At 36.9% G+C, this 16,470-nt stretch overlaps 1 non-coding gene across 1 annotated transcript; it reads right to left on the bottom strand.

Annotated features, from left to right (window-relative positions):
• Window positions 1–948: 948 nt before the first annotated feature.
• LOC144243603 (U6 spliceosomal RNA) lies at window positions 949–1,055 on the bottom strand. Its single transcript, XR_013338691.1, has one exon. It is a non-coding gene; the product is annotated as a U6 spliceosomal RNA (small nuclear RNA).
• Window positions 1,056–16,470: the final 15,415 nt, after the last annotated feature.

The raw sequence follows: 16,470 nt of genomic DNA, 5'->3' as shown, positions 1-16,470 counted from the left end.
AAGTTCTAGGCTAAAATTTGTTCCAGGAATCCTTCAGCACCTTTCCCTCTCTCTTCCTCTTCTGAGATTCCTATGATACAGATATTGTTCCGTTTGATTTTATCGCTGACCTCTCGAACTCTTCTTTTGTGTTCCTGTATCACTTTATCTCTCTTTTTCTCAGCTTCCTCTTTTTCTATAATTGTGTCTTCTAAATCACTTATTCTCCTTTCTGCCTCTTAAATCCGTGCATTGGATACCTGTAGTTTATTATGTATCTCATTTATCGCATTTTTAAATACATCATAACTATTTTTAAGCTGCATGNTCGTGCAGAAGATCAATTCAAATTACGTCTGAGGGGAGGTCTCTGCGCCTCTTGAATTTCAACATTTACTTCCCTCCCCAGGTTGGGGAAGTTCTAGGCTAAAATTTGTTCCAGGAATCCTTCAGCACCTTTCCCTCTCTCTTCCTCTTCTGAGATTCCTATGATACAGATATTGTTCCGTTTGATTTTATCGCTGACCTCTCGAACTCTTCTTTTGTGTTCCTGTATCACTTTATCTCTCTTTTTCTCAGCTTCCTCTTTTTCTATAATTGTGTCTTCTAAATCACTTATTCTCCTTTCTGCCTCTTAAATCCGTGCATTGGATACCTGTAGTTTATTATGTATCTCATTTATCGCATTTTTAAATACATCATAACTATTTTTAAGCTGCATGGTGTTTGTAGCCATAGCTTCTTTGATGTCCTCCATGCTTTTTTCAAGCCCAGCAATTAATTTTATGATTATTGTTCTAAATTCTTGTTCAGTTATGTTGCTTATATCTATTTTGAGCAGTTCTTTAGCTGTCAATTCTTCCTGGAATTTCTTTGGAGGAGAGCTCTTTCGTTTCATCATTTTGGTTAGTTTTCTAATTCTTGTTAGTTTTAAAAGCTTGTTATGCTCTCTGCACCTGTGAGTGCTGCAAAAATATGGAACGCTTCACGTATTTGCGTGTCATCCTTGAGCAGGGACCATGCTAATCTTCTCTGTATTGTTCCAATTTTAGTATATGTGCTGCCGAAGCGACCACTAGAGTTCTCTATTTATTTTTAAAGATCTAAGATTACTTTTTTAATACTTAAGTATTTCTTTTATTTCTTTCTTTTTTTTTTTTNGTACATCTGCTGACAGTGGCTTAGTTGGTTAGGCGTCTGACTTCAGCTCAGGTCATGATACACAGTGTATGAGTTGGAGCCCCATATCAGGCTCTGTGCTGACAGCTTGGAGGCTGGAGCTTGCTTCGGATTTTGTGTCTGACTTTCTCTCTGATCCTCCTCTGCTCACACTGTCCCTCTAAAAAATAAAAATAAACATTAATTTAGAAAAAAAAACTAGCTGAGTACCGAGCATTTATAACACCTTTGTATACTAACACTATCATCTATTTCATTTTCTTAAGTTTATTTATTTTATTTTTGAGGAGGCGGGACAGGGAGAGAAAGAGGGAAAGAGGATCCCAAGCTGGCTCCTCACTGTGGGCACAGAGCCTGAGGTGGGGCTGCATCTCAGAAACCATAAAATCATGACCTGAACCTAAATCAAGGGTCTGATGCTCAACTGACTGAGCCTCGGGTGCCCCTCATCTCTTTCATTTTTATTTATGCTTTTATAGTACAACTTTTCTCATGGTTGTGGGTAATATTTTCTTATTCTTCAAAAATGTATTATGTTTTTATTGGAAGCTGGCACTTAAAATTTCATATTTTTTTACTGATTTTCTCTATTCTTTTAATATTCTATATTAGGTTTTGTGCCTGAATACATATAAGTTATTATTGAGTCAGTATTTTCTTTGTTTGTTTTTCTTTTCTTCCCCCCCCCCTTTTTTTTTAACCTACCATTTTCAGGTTTGCTTTTTATGGTCATTTTTGAGAGGAGAGAGGGTAGATCGACAAGAGTTTTTAATCCCAGGGCTAGTTTAAGCCAGTTAGTAAGTATGCTGCTTCTGGGATAGATATCAAAAGACCCTTCCATTTATCATGGCCACTCCACTGTGTGGTGGGAATGTGAATGATTCCCTGCCATTTGTGTGTTTGGGGAGTATCTTAGGTTGCAGGAACCAATGATTTTCTTTCTTTTTTTTCTTTTTAAAAAATGTTTATTTTTGAGAGAGAGAAAGAGAGTGGCAGAGAGAGAGGGAGACACAGAATCTAAGGCAGGCTCCAGGCTCTGAGCTGTCAGCACAGAGTCCATTGTGGGGCTGAAACTCACAAGCCACAAGATCATGACCCAAGCCACAGTCAGAGGCTTAACAGACTGAGCCACCCAGGGGTCCCATCTTTCTTTGTTCACTTTGGCTAGGATTTGTGGATTTTTACCATATCTGTGCATGCATTAGTATTCTGCCACAGATTTGTGATGTCCCCTATGCCAGTTTCTGCCATTAATTTTTTCTCTGTGTAGCTTTACATCCCTGTTATCCCGCTCTGAGTGTTCTAGCTGTCTTTACTTTCTGCACTCAAATGTCTTTTACTTTGGCTTCTTCATTCCTCGGGTATAATTTGGTATTTCCTTCTGTAGAAGCTAGGGTGAAGGTAAGGCTCATTTTGTTTGTATTTGTCTCTTACATTCTCAGTCTTGTACTAGCTATTGTTCAAAACATGAATACAGTGTTTCATGTATATATTTCCAAATGGGTCCTTGTTATTCCCCCCCAGGGGCAGTGTGCTCTTTGTATTTTAGACTAGTGCCCAAAGATATGTCCAGATGAGAAATAGACACTGGGAAAAGGATCCCAGCTACTGGGCAACTGAACTTTTAAAGTGAATAATTAGAGAAGTACCAGGCTTTCTTTGCCTTATTGTCTTTATGAGTCCAGAATGCATAGCATGGCAGAGCCTGGGTTCCACTCCCTATCTACCCGCTGAGTTGGAAGGAACTTCTGTCTTCTACAGTCAGAGGGAAGCTGGAGATGTGCCGTTCCAGTTTATAATGTGGTAAGCCAGTGTGTGGACTGACCACATCAGCATTTATTCTGGTGATGCAATAGCTCTCCTCTGTTATGATCAAGGGCTCCAATGTAAGCATTGTGACTAACTGAGAGTTAATTGCCATAAGCACTTGGTTTTAGCTATTTTCCCTGGAGCTTTGAAAGAGACTAGCTTCTCATCCAAAAATAAAGTCTGTAGGGGATTAGCTTTGGACAAATGACCTTCCAATACATGAATTTTGTAATTTATTTAGAACTAGACTGAATTTCCAGAATCCTAATATAGGCTGTATCTATACCAGAGTATAAAAATATTCTAGTATTTAAGAATTACTATTGGGCCAATTATTTATTATACTGTGCTGTATAATTTCTAAAGAAATTTTATTTTGTCTCTTCTGTGTTCCTATTTTATTATTGTTTATTGCTGCATAACATTTCAAACCCAAAATTAATAGCTTGAAACAACAAACATTTACTATCTAACAGCTTCTAAGGGTCATAAATCCAAAAATACTTAGCTCAGTGGTTCTGGCTCAGTGATCTCTCAGGAGGCTGAAGTCAAACTATTGGCTGGAGTTTCAATCACTTGAGAGTTTCACTCAGGTGGTTTTAAGCAGCAGATTTCAACTTCTGATCACATGAGTTTGATCATGAAATGGTAGACATCTCACCTCTTCCTGTATCCTATTATAAATCCATGAATCTCATTCATAAGAGCTCTTCCCTCATGACCTAATTACCTCCCCAAACCATCACACTGGGGGTTAGTTTTCAACCTACGAATTTTGGGAGGAAATATTCTGTCTGTAGCATCCCATCCTGGACCCCCCAAAATTCAGTCCTTTTTGCATAGAAAGTTCATTCATTCCATCCCAATAGTCCCCAAAGTCTTAACTCATTCCAGTTTTAAGTTTAAAGTCTATGTCCAAAGTCTCACATAAATCCTACATGAGTGAGACTCAAGGTATGAGTCATCCTGAGGCCATGAACCTGTGAAGCCAAACATGTTATATGCCTCCAAAATACAACAATGAGGGGTTCTTGAGTGGTTCAGTTGGTTAGGAGTCAGACTCTTGGTTTTGGCTCAGGTCATGGTCTCACAGTTTGTGGGTTTGAGCCCGGCAGTGTGGTGTGTCCTGGGGATTTTCTCTCTCTCACTCTCTCTCTCTGTCCCTCCCTTGTTCTCTTTCTCAAAATAAATAAATAAACTTAAACAAAAGCTAAAAACAAAATACAACAGTGGGACAGGCATAGGGTAGACATTCCCATTTCAAAAGGGAGACATAGGGAAGAGGAAAGGAAGGAAAGGTCCCAAATAAGTCCAAAATCTAACGGAAAATTCTATTAGACCTTAAGTTTTAAGAATAATCTTCTGACTTCATGCTGTGTTTTGCAGGCCTAGTGGGGTAGCAAGTCACCCTGATGGCTCTGTGGGACATAGTACTGCAGCTCTACTGGAACCCCAGCCTTGCGGCAGTTTTCTGCCCAGGTCTATGGCTCTTCCAGGGTGTGGCTCCATCACTACCCTTTAAAACCTAGGCAGAGGTATTAGCCATGCCCCTCCAGGACCAGGCATTCTGGGACTGTGATGGGAGTGGCAGTCCTGATGATCTCTGAATCACTTTTGAGGCATTGTTCTATTATCTTGAACAATAGCTCCTGGCTTTTGTTTAGATGGATGAATCATACTAATCTCCTTATCAAATAGTCACATGGCCACACCTTTAGCATGCTCACATTTTGCAATATGGACAGGCTGAGAAGTTTCCAAATCTTTAAGTTTGCCTCCTTACTGCTTAACAGTTCCATCTGTAAGTAATTTCCCTCTTCTCAAATTAAAAAAAAAAATGTTTATTTATTTTTGAGAGAGAGAGAGGGAGAGCACTAGTGGGGTAGTGGCAGAGGGAGGGAGAGACACAGAATCCAAAGCAGGCTCCAGGCTCTGAGCTGGCAGTCAGCACAGAGCCCGATGCGGGGCTTGAACCCATGAACCGTGAGATCATGACCCAAGCGAAAGTCGGACGCTTAACCGACTAAGCCACCCAGGTGCCCCTTAACTACTTTCTTCTGAGGGCTGGTCATGTTAAGAACAGAGTGCTCTGTCATATTTCAGAATGATTCCTTTCTTCTCCACCTGCCAGAGGTCCAAGGGTATTTTTCTCTGATAGTTACTATTGGAACCGGGTCAAGCTCCTGGAAGTAAATCTCATAGTATTATAGGTGCCCTCCTATTAGTTGGTCCCTTGCATTGAGATGGCAATTTATCAGTTACAGTTCCATCTTTACTACCCCGGTGCCGATTGCTGAAGCCATTTCCATTCCTGATTCTCTGCCCCCATAAACTGTGAGTCCTTGTATTCACCTGTCTCCCCAATCTCAAAGGCAGCAGATTGCTCCATATCTTTCCTTCGCGTCTGACTCCAAGAGGAGTTGTTCATTGTTCAGTCTGTTCAATTTTTTACTGGTTAGGACAACATGGTGACTCTCAAGTTCCTTACATGCAGAACCAGAAACTCTAAGAATACCTTTAAAGGAGAATTTAATGCAATACCAGACAATATATTTATAAAGAAAATCAAAATGTGACTTTCTTTACACAGTATTCATTGCATGAAAAGTGTCTGAAATTCAAATATATTCTTTTATGTATGAGGAAATACATCATGAACTTGAAGTAGAGGCTATAAATGAATCCCTTCATTAGGCTCAACTCTCTTATCCTGAAGAGAAGCCATCATGAATATTAATGTATTTATGCAGTAATTTCAGTCATTTAGTTAGCCCAGTTAGAACTTCATTCTTTTGAGTGCTTTTAAAAAAATGCCTTATCTACATAATAGAATTTTATATTTTGATATTTTTAGTTCATCTACAGATCTAAATTGAGTGATTAAAAAGAGCTGTAACTACCAACAATTATGTCTATCATGTTGTGAATGTGAATTTAGTTATAATTTCTATGATTGATTTCTAAGAGAAATAAACTTCCTTGTAAAATTAGAAAGGACTTTTTTAAAGGCTCAGCTTTAAAACAACCACTCATCCAAAAATTATTAACGATATAACTAACTAAGTATAAAATGGACAAGAACCTATTTTACTAGCTAGGGATGCATGCTATATACAAACCAAAAATAACAAGACACTTGCTTAAGACATAATACAGATGAGAACAGTTTGATGACAGTCTCCTATGGTAGACTTACTCAATTTCATAGAAAGGACAACATTATGAGCAAATATGTACAGACTGCTTTGGAAGATTCCCACAATATCTCCTATAGCTTAGAGCTAGGAGGAAAACCAAAATTTATGTAATTAAACATCATAGTGGCCTTAACTTTCTTCAATGTGGATTTCATTTGTAACATTTAAATATGCCACTCAAGGGGTGCCTGGATGGCTCAGTCGGTTAAGCACTGGACTTCAGCTCAGGTCATGATCTCATGGTTTGTGGCTTTGAGCCCCACATCCGGCTCTGTGCTGACAACTCAGAGCCTGAAGCCTGCTTCAGATTCTGTGTCTCCCTCTCTCTCTTCCCCTTCCCCACTCACACTCTGTCTCTGTCTCTCAAAAATAAACATTAAAAGAACCACTCAAAATTCTGTTCTGCCTTTTATACTTTCACATTTCGTCAATTCTTTTTAAGTTGTCCAGGATCTCAATTGAAACATCTGTTTATGACACCAAAATATGTACATATTTTTGTTTTCCTTCAATCCCCTCTTACCTGGATTCAGAGAATTTAGATAGTAGCATGCAACAAACTCAGACAGACTTTTACAATGTACAAGCCAATAGTAGTTAATGAGATCACTCACAAAGATCATCTTTATAAGAATAAATAAATGTGAGAAATTATTCCTGCAAACATTTCTAGAATTTTATAAAATGCTGTAATTCAAAAGAAGAAAAACATATATATAAATGAAAGAGTGAAGAGACTTCCAGAACAACTTCCACTTATATTCTTACGACAAATAAAGCTATTTGAATGTTGTGCCTAGGGTTCAAGTATTATCATAAAAATAAAATACTCTACATGATGACCTTGAGCATGACAATGAGATTTCAGATACCACACGAAAGCCATGGTCCATGAAATAATTGATAAGCTCAACTTTATTAAAATTAAAATCTTCAATGTGAAAGACAATGTCAAGAAAATGATAAAACAAGCTACACACTGAAAGAAAATAATTGCAAAAGGCACATCTGATAAAGAATAGTGTCCAAAATATATAAAGAGCTCTTAAAACTCAACAATAAGAAACAAACAACCTAGTTAAAAAATAGACCAAAGACCTTAACAGACTCTAATCAACAAAGATACACAAATGAGAAAAGGCGTATTAAAAATGCTCCAAATAATATGGCATCCAGAAAATGCACATTAAAACAATAAGATTCCTCTATGCACCTATTAGAATGGCCAAAATCTGGAACAGTGACAACACCAAATGCCAGCGAGGGTGTGGAGCAACTGGAGCCGTCACCCAGTTCTGGTGGGAATGCCAAATGGTACCGACACTTTGAAGGTGGTTTAATGATTTCTTACAAAATGAAACTCACTCAGATTAGAGTAACACAGCAATCATACTCCTTGCTATTTATATACAAAATCTGAATACTTAAGTCCACACAAAAACCTGCACATAAATATGCTTATAATAGTTGTATTCAAAATTGCCAAAACTTGGAAGCAACCAGGGTGTCCTTTGGAAGGAGAATAGATAAAATAAACCGTGGTACATTCAGACCAGGGATTATTATTCAGCATTACAAACACATGAGTTATCAAGCCATCTAAAGATGTGGGAAAACCCCAAATGCATATTCTTAAGGGAAATAAGTCAATCTGAAAAGGTTGCATACTGTATGATTCCAAATATATGACTTTCTGGAGAAGACAAAACCATGGAGACAAGTAAAAAGATCAGTATTTCCAGGGATTGGTGGTTTGGGAGAGATGTTCAGAGGCTTATTTATCATATATATACAATATTCATATCAGTGGTAGAAATTCTTCTTTAAGCAAAAATTTTTAAAAATCATGTATGGAAATTTTTTTAAAAAAGAAGTGAGAACAGAAATAAATAATTAGTTGGAAAATACTTATCCCTGAAGTATTATGAATAATCAACAAGTATTGTTCTAGGGGTACCTCGGTGGCTCAGTTGGTTAAGCATCTGACTCTTAATTTCCACTCCCATCATGATCTGATGCTTTCATGGGTTTGAGCCCCACATTAGGCTCTGTAGTGAGTGTGGAGCCTGCTTGGGATTCCCTCTGTCGCTCTCTGCCTCTCTCTGTCTCTGTCTCTCTCTGCCGCTCCCCGCACTCACACACTCTCTCAAAATAAATAAAAATAACTTTAAAAAAGAAATTTTATTGTAATATTATAAACACAGTTGTACTCAGATTCTTTCTTAAAGTGATATAATTTACAACCCCCTTCTAGGAAGAAATTTGCATTCATGATGAAATGCTCAGCAATTTTAATATGAATTATAAAGAGGTTAAAACTATCTGAGAAACAAACTATTCACCTACTTACCTTTAATCTTTTTGCAGTTAAAAATTGGGTAAGATTCAGCATTCTTTTTGTTCATATTCAGTTTTAAATGATTATATGATGATTCTTTCTTCATATAAAAACTCCCTATCATTAAAGAAATTCTTTGAAATAGCATGCCAGACATTTCCTTCTTAAGCATTAAAGCTAACATTTGAAAGTAAACACATGGTCAAACTCATTCTAGGAAAACCCACCGTAACTCAATGGAATGGTAGTTACAATTTATTAGATTGGTTACCTTCTCCGTAGTAAAGACAGAGACTGCAAAATTAGATTTATTATATAAGTGAACTCTCCCTTATTTTGAGGAATAAGTGACACAAGTCACAAATATATATTGTGGTTCATTCATACTTAATAAATATCATCTAATTATTAATATCTACTATGTTACCTTAGAATATCCAATACAAATAATGGAATCCATATATATGTATACACATAAACATATATGTTTTAGAATCTATTATATTTTAATATATTATAAACTTATATTTTTTCTTTGCATTTAGCCTTGTAAATTGAGCTCATCATTCCAACTGAAAAAGACAGGTTAGTTCCTACTTCAATCATTTAATCTATTATTTCTCTTTACAGTTTTGTGTAATATGCAAATCTGGTGAGCATCATAGCAGTGCCATTTGTGATGATATTAAACTAGATAGTAATAAAGAGAGCACACCACTAGAGATTTACCTGCAGTCAATACTATAATACATTAACTTCAAACCATTTAAGTAATTGCTGTTCCATTAATCTGATTGGATGGGTATCTAAGTGTTTCTGCAAAAAAAGCTGACTTGAGAAGGAAAGATTTCAAGTCTTTTTCTAAACCATATTTCTGCATTTCAGGAAAAATGCTTCTAGACTAACTCTCCTTTAAATCTGTGTTCATACAGTACAGTTCAGGCTCAAAGCTGCTTAGAGGTATGCAGAAGACTAGAACAGCAATGCACTTTTGTAAAACCTTTCTTTTTCTTTCTTTTTTCTCTTTTTTTTTTCTAAGTAATTTTCACTAATGCTCCTAGTGTCATTCCATGCAATTTAAAGGAAGGATCTAACATTTGACTTGCTCATTTTACCTGAGCAATGCTAAGTGAGAAATTGTTCGCATTTCATATAAATAAATGATGCCATCACAAATGTCAATACTAGGAAAGTTTCTACCTGTCGAGTGCTGAGAAACTGACTATAGCCTAGGGCAACAGGAGAGAAGTTCAGGAGTAACATGGTTGGGAATTTCCATCCAGCAATTTGTTGTCAAATGCATTGATGTGAGGCCCCAAATGACTCTGAAACTGCTTGCTCCAATGACAAGAGCAACAAAGCGCTCATTTCCAATTATCAAGGGGTTTTAAAGTATAAACTGAATTCCTCTTCTGTCAGCTGCTCAGAAACCTGGAAAAGGAAATCAGCAACATTCAACACTAAATTGTTCAACAACATTGCAAGTGTTTATGTAGTGCTCTGGCCAGTGTACATTTGGTGAACAAAATGTTAATGTAGCATGTTTGAAATATTATTGTTCCCTGTGTGATGGATTTTGCTTAAAGTATTAAAATCGTCTTTTTTCTGAAATCAGACATTGCATTTAGAGAAATTATTCAAGTGTTATGTAAGTAAGACTCTCCCAACATATTTTTAAAAGTGTGATAAAGGTACTGTTAATATAATCTTATAGGTGGAGAGGAAGCAAATTATTGTATTTATAAGTCACAGATAGAAAAATGACACACCTAGAATACATTTTTAAAAACATGTTTATTTTATTTTGAGAGAGAGAGAGCAGGAGCATGAGTGAGGGAGGGGCAGAAAGAGAGCAAGAGAGAGTCCCAAGCAGCTATGTGCTGTCAGCACAAAGCCTGACTTGCAAGGCTCTGTCTCCCTAACCATGAGATCATGACCTGAGCCAAAAATCAAGACTCAGACTTTCAACTGACTGAGCCACCCAAGTGCCCCTTGAATACACTTTAATTTGGTAGCCCAAGAGTTAATTCTGATCTCAGACTTTTGTTTTTAATTAGTATTTTTACTTTTATTTGTTTGGGGGGAGGTTTGTTTGTTTATTTGTCTGTTTAACTTTAAGGAGTTGCTATAACACAAGTGAGATTAGAAAGAGTTGACACTATTTGGGAAGAAACGGTTTCCATTTTATGTAAGGGCAATTGATAACCCACTTTCTCTGGATAATTTCTATTACTTACTCTCATGTGTTCAGATCCTTAAGCTGGCTCACCATTTCCTATTCATATTGTAAGAAAAAAAATTTTTCAGGTAGTAACTCATTTAAAGTATTTGCCTAATGAGAAAGAATTAAATCTGGCCATGTGTAGCAACATGGATGGACCTTGAGGGTGTTATGCTGAGCAAAATAAGTTAGGCAGAGAAGGACAAATACCATATGTTTGCACATATAGGAGGATTAGGAGGAACTTAACGGAGGACCATGGGGGAGAAGGGGGGAAATGGTGGGGGAGAGGGAGAGAGGCAAACCATGAGAGACTCTTGAATGCTGACAAAAACTGAGGACTGATGGATGTGGGGGGAGGGGGGAGATGGACATGGAGGAGGGCACTTGTGGGGATGAGCACTGGGTGTTATATGGAAACCAACTTGACAATAAACTATTTGTAAAAAAAATGCCATTAACCTTAAAAAAATGGAAACAAAAAAATGTATTTGCCTAATCTCTATAAGATTTGAATCAGCAACCCTTACACGATCCTCTTTAACCTTTCAAACTAAATGAATTTTTATTTATCTTGTCTAACAAATGTCAAAGTAGAAAGAAGTAATAAAATGACTCACACTAATAGAAAATAAATACATGACAACATTTTACTTATCTCATTAATTGATGAGAAACGTGTTGCCAGAAACTTGCTAACAAGCCACAACCCAGTTTTCTAGCCCTGCTCACAGGTACTGCTTGGCACCAGAAACTAAGGCCAGAGGTCAGAAGCCACAAGCTCCAAACAAGCCCCCATGACCCAGTTTTCATAGGATTGTTCCGGTTCACACACCTTGCTAACACTCTACGTCATTATCATCTAATTGTAATAACAAAAAACCAAACCTACTAATGCCTTGAAAGATCCTACTGTGCCCATTTAAGGGAAGAAAAGAGTTGGCCTTATTTGGAGAAGCATCCTCCCACTTCCCCAAAAAACCCCAAGGTCATCTTCCTCAACGGCCCGTTAATTATTCTAAACTTGTAAAACATAACATGAGACCTAACTGGGAGAAGGTACCTTTAGAACTTGAGCTCCCTGTCTCCATTCTCTGACCATTGAATAAACTACCTGCTTGCCATCAAATAATGTTCTGTTATTGGCTATTTGGCAAATGGTATGAGTAAGGAAAGAATCTATTACTCTAGTAACAAAAGCAGTAAGATTAATGGCCAAAAAATCATTTTAGAAGTGTGTGTGTGTGTGTCTGGATTTGATATAGAAGTTGTTAACGTCCATCTGGGACATAAAGTGTATGTCCACCGAATAGCAATTATTTGGACCTCTAACAGGCAAAACCAAATTTAGCATGCAATTTTACTAAGTGTGAGATCTTTAATTAAGAGTTAACATTTTTTTAGATATTTTTCTGATTTCCATTTTAACTTTTCTTTAATTTTTAAAAATTTTTTTAAAATTTATTTTTGAGAGAGAGACAGAGACAGAGTACGAGCAGGGGAGGAAAAAAGAGAGAGGGAGACAAAGAATCTGAAGCAGGCTCCAGGCTCTGAGCTGTTGGCACAGAGCCCAATGTGGGACTTGAACCTGTGAACCATGAGATCATGACCTGAGCCAAAGTTGATGCTTAACTGATTGAGCCACCCAGGAGCCCCTTTAATTTTTTCTTTGACCCAGTGGTCATATCAGGGGCTAAGAGGTGGGAGAATTCAGGAGATATTGATTGATCCAACGGTACAAACTTCCAATTAGAAGATGAAAAATTCTGGGAATCTAATGCACAACATTATGATTATAGTTAACAATACTCCTTTGTACACTTGAAAATTGATGAGAGTAAATCTTAGGTGTTATCACCATAAAAACAAAAAGACATGGTAATTATGTGATGATGGAGGTGTCCACTAGGCTATGGTGGTAATCACACTGCAATAGATAAGTGTATCAAAGCAACACACTGTACACCTTAAACTTACATAAGGTTATATGTCAGCCATATCTCAGTAAGGCTGCAAACAATAGAGTTAATGGTAAACTTCACTAAAAACATTCATCTAGAACCATACATAATCTTGTGTGGCTGTATCCCTATACAACATGGAAAGAACAGAGTCAGGAAGTATTTGTGCCCATCTAAGATTTGCAATTATTTTTTGACACAAAAAGGGGAACTGATTTTCAGAGAAGTCTTGAATAAGAAGAGTGAAAGCACTGTAATCAGAATATGTATTTAGTGGCTTGAATTTCTGTGACCTTGCTAGTACACATAACTGAATATTAAGTGACTTCTCAGTGGAAAATAACAATTTGAGTAATTCTTCCAAGTGGAGGAGAACTGTTTGCAAATTAATTTCTTAAAAATTGTAGTCCTTCCTGGTGTAACTATCGTTCCTTCATGAAATGAGGGACAATGAACAGACAACATCTGTTCCAGGACGTTGTCAGAAGACCACATGACATTTAGTAGTCCTGTCACATTGGGATCTTAGTTTTTCAGGTTTCCCTGATTTCAATGACCTTGACACTTTTCAGGAGTCCTGGTTAAGTACTTTGTAGAATGTCCTTCCATTGAGATTTATCTGATGTTTTTCTCATGATTGGCCTGAGGCTATGGGATTTTGGGAGGAAGATCATGGAGGTAAAGCCCATTCTCATCAAACCATATCGAAGGTCTGTGCTCTCAGGATGACCTATCACCATTGCTGGTGCTGTTTATCACCTGGCTGAGGTAGTGCTCAGCAGGTCTCCCTTTAAGTTACCCCTGCCCTCCCCATCCTCTATACTGTCTTCTGTGAAAATAAGTCACTGTTCTCAGCCAATACTTAAGGAGTGGGGAGTTATATTCTACCTCCTTAAGCAGAGCTCCTAGGTAATATATTTGAAATTATTTTACACAGGAGATCTGCCTATTTCACACATTTAAGGATCTATTCAATAATTTATATCAGCATGGACTTATGGATATTTATTTTGTACTTTGGGTTATATTCTAATACCGATTTTTTTATTTTGTTGCTCAAATTGTTCCAGTTTGGGCCACTGAGAGCTCTTTCATTTGGTTTCTGTGTTGCTTTGACATATCCTTACCAACGTCTGTTGGTTTAAATGAGCACGCCCTTACTTGGCACCAAGGTGCTCCACACTGAACTTGTATACTTCTTGCTCAGACCTAGATTCGGCCATTTATTTTCTAAGAAATCCTGCTTCCTTTTATTGGAGAATGCGATTAGAAATCAATAGTAAAACCAATGCTTACTGCTACCAGGGTTCTATTTCTTAGTTCCCAACAAGGAAATATATGTGTGCATATGAGTCCATAGTTTTATATGTTGCCCTCTATTTCTATAGTAAACTAAACATGAGTTTACATCAGTGTCTCCAAAACAAAACCATCATCACAAGAATAATTCTAGCCCCTTTTTTTATTGGTGAACTCCCATGACAACAATGATGAATTTATAAGCATATTTTCTTTATTTTGAGAGAAAGAGAGAGTGAGCACACAAGCAGGAAAAGGGCAGAGGAAAAGGGAGAGAGAGAATCACAAGCAAACTCCATGCAGTCAACATACAGCTTCACATGAGCCTCCATTCCACGAAACATGAGATTGTGACCTGAGCTGAAATTCAGAGTTGGACGCTTAACTGACTGAGCCATCCAGTTGCCTCATCACAATAATAAATTTGATGCTTATCATTTGCCATATATTTACTTATTTGTTCAATTGCAGTATACATGAAGAGCAGTAGGAGAATTGTAAGCCATACCTGTTTGGGATACAACTTTCCTCAACTGCACTGAGATGCTTTGGGGCAACCATGCTTTTGTGTTTTTAGTCTTGAAGTATCTACTCATTTCCAAAATTACCGTTTCCCCTTCATTCTTTTCAGGGAGGATGTTTCATATATTTGTAAAACAGATTCTTTTGGCAAAAGCTATAAGCCATCATGAGATTCTCTGATCCTCTAAATGATTTTTTTAATGTTTATATTATAGGGATCACTCTTTCTGAAGCAAATTTCAGTGGGTTCTGACTAATGAGTAGTAGAGACATGTTTCACCTTTACCGTATCATACAGAAGAGTTATCATCTTAAAATTCCATCCATTTCATTTATTTATTCCCATTTTTAATCCACTGGCAGTCACTTACCTGTTTACTATCTTAATAGATTTGACTTTTTCAGAATGTCATGGAATTGAAATCATGAAGTATGTACCCATTGCAAACTGGCTTCTTTTATTTGGTAACATGCATCTAAGAACAATTTATGTCTTTTTTGTGCCATGATACCTCTTATTTTTGGATCACTAAATAATATTCAATTATATAGATGTACCACAATCTGTTTTTCTATTTTTATCTTAATGATATATTGTTTGCCTCCACACTTGATAATTATGAAAATGGTGATAACAAACATTAATCATGCAGGTTTTGGTAGATTTGAATTTTCAAACGAATTGGTAAATATCCAGGGGGGTTAATGCTAAGTTTTATTATAGGGATATATTTTGCTTTGTAAAAACTTCCAACTATCTTAGAAAGCATCTATTCCTTAAAAAAATAAAAAAACAAAAACAAACAGATATTACCTGAAAACTAGCATATTCTCTTTTCCTCTTTCCCTCTTTTTTTCCTTATTCTCTACCAATTTTCTTTTCCATCAGAAATGGAGAATTCCTGCTGTTTTGCTTCCTCATCAGCCATTGGTATTATCAGGTTTTGTTTTCTTCCTTCCTTCCTTCCTTCCTTCCTTCCTTCCTTCCTTCCTTCCTTCCTTCCTTCCTTCCCTATAGATATCCAGTAATATCTCACTGTTTTATTGAAAACTAACCTCTGTGGTCTAGAGCTAAAATATGTAGCATGTAGACAGTTTGGGTTAAAGAGGAACAATAGCTTTATTGCTTTGCCAGGCAAAGGAGGCTGCAGCAGGCTAAGGCCTTCAAAACTGCTAGTCCATCTGGAGGAAGGGACTGGGGGTATTACAGGGAAATACAGGATCTAGACAGTTTTGACAGTAATTATGTACATGCTGCCAGTCTTATTGCTCATGTTTTCAGGGTAGTATCATGTTCCTGAAATGAAAGGCTAAGGAGGGAGGAGGGGAGATTTGCAGAAGAGAGGAGAAATGTAACTTAGTTTAAAATCAAGCCTCACTGAAGCATTAATGCAGCCATTTTAATTTTTCCTCAACTTTATACTTTTAAGCAATTTCAATTGTTATTTTAAGTTGGATTTCACTAATGAAAATAATATTGAGCACATTTCTTTTTTTCTTTTTTCTTTTTTTGGCCATCTTTGTATCATCTTTGGTGAGGTGGCAGGTGATACCTTTTGCCCATTTTTAATTGAGTTTGTTATTTCCATTGTGGAGTTTGACTATTCTTTGTATAAGTTGGATACAGTTCTTTTATCAGATGTATGTTTATAATATTTTCCCCCAGTCTGTGGCCTGTCCTTCCAATTCTTTTTAATGAAGTTTACCAGAGAACAAAAGTTTTTACTTTTCCCAGTCCAAGTTTTCAATTATTTACTTTGTTTGTGGTGCTTTTACTACTGTATCTATAAACTTGCCACCAAATAAATGTAAGGCTTGTATTTGGGTACCTTTTATTTTTCATACAGATTTCAACTGTTCCAATACCTGCTGGGAAGGGAGAAACTACCCATTCTCTATTCAGTGGCCTTGGTGCCTTGATAAAAAATCAATAGGGGCGCCTGGGTGGCTCAGTCGGTTAAGCAT

The sequence above is a fragment of the Crocuta crocuta genome, unplaced genomic scaffold, assembly GCF_008692635.1.
Source record: "Crocuta crocuta isolate KB4526 unplaced genomic scaffold, BGI_CrCroc_1.0 scaffold167, whole genome shotgun sequence".
In the NCBI taxonomy this organism is placed as follows: domain Eukaryota; kingdom Metazoa; phylum Chordata; class Mammalia; order Carnivora; family Hyaenidae; genus Crocuta; species Crocuta crocuta.
Note: the sequence above shows the minus strand (reverse complement) of the source record. Positions and strands in the feature narration are given on the sequence as shown.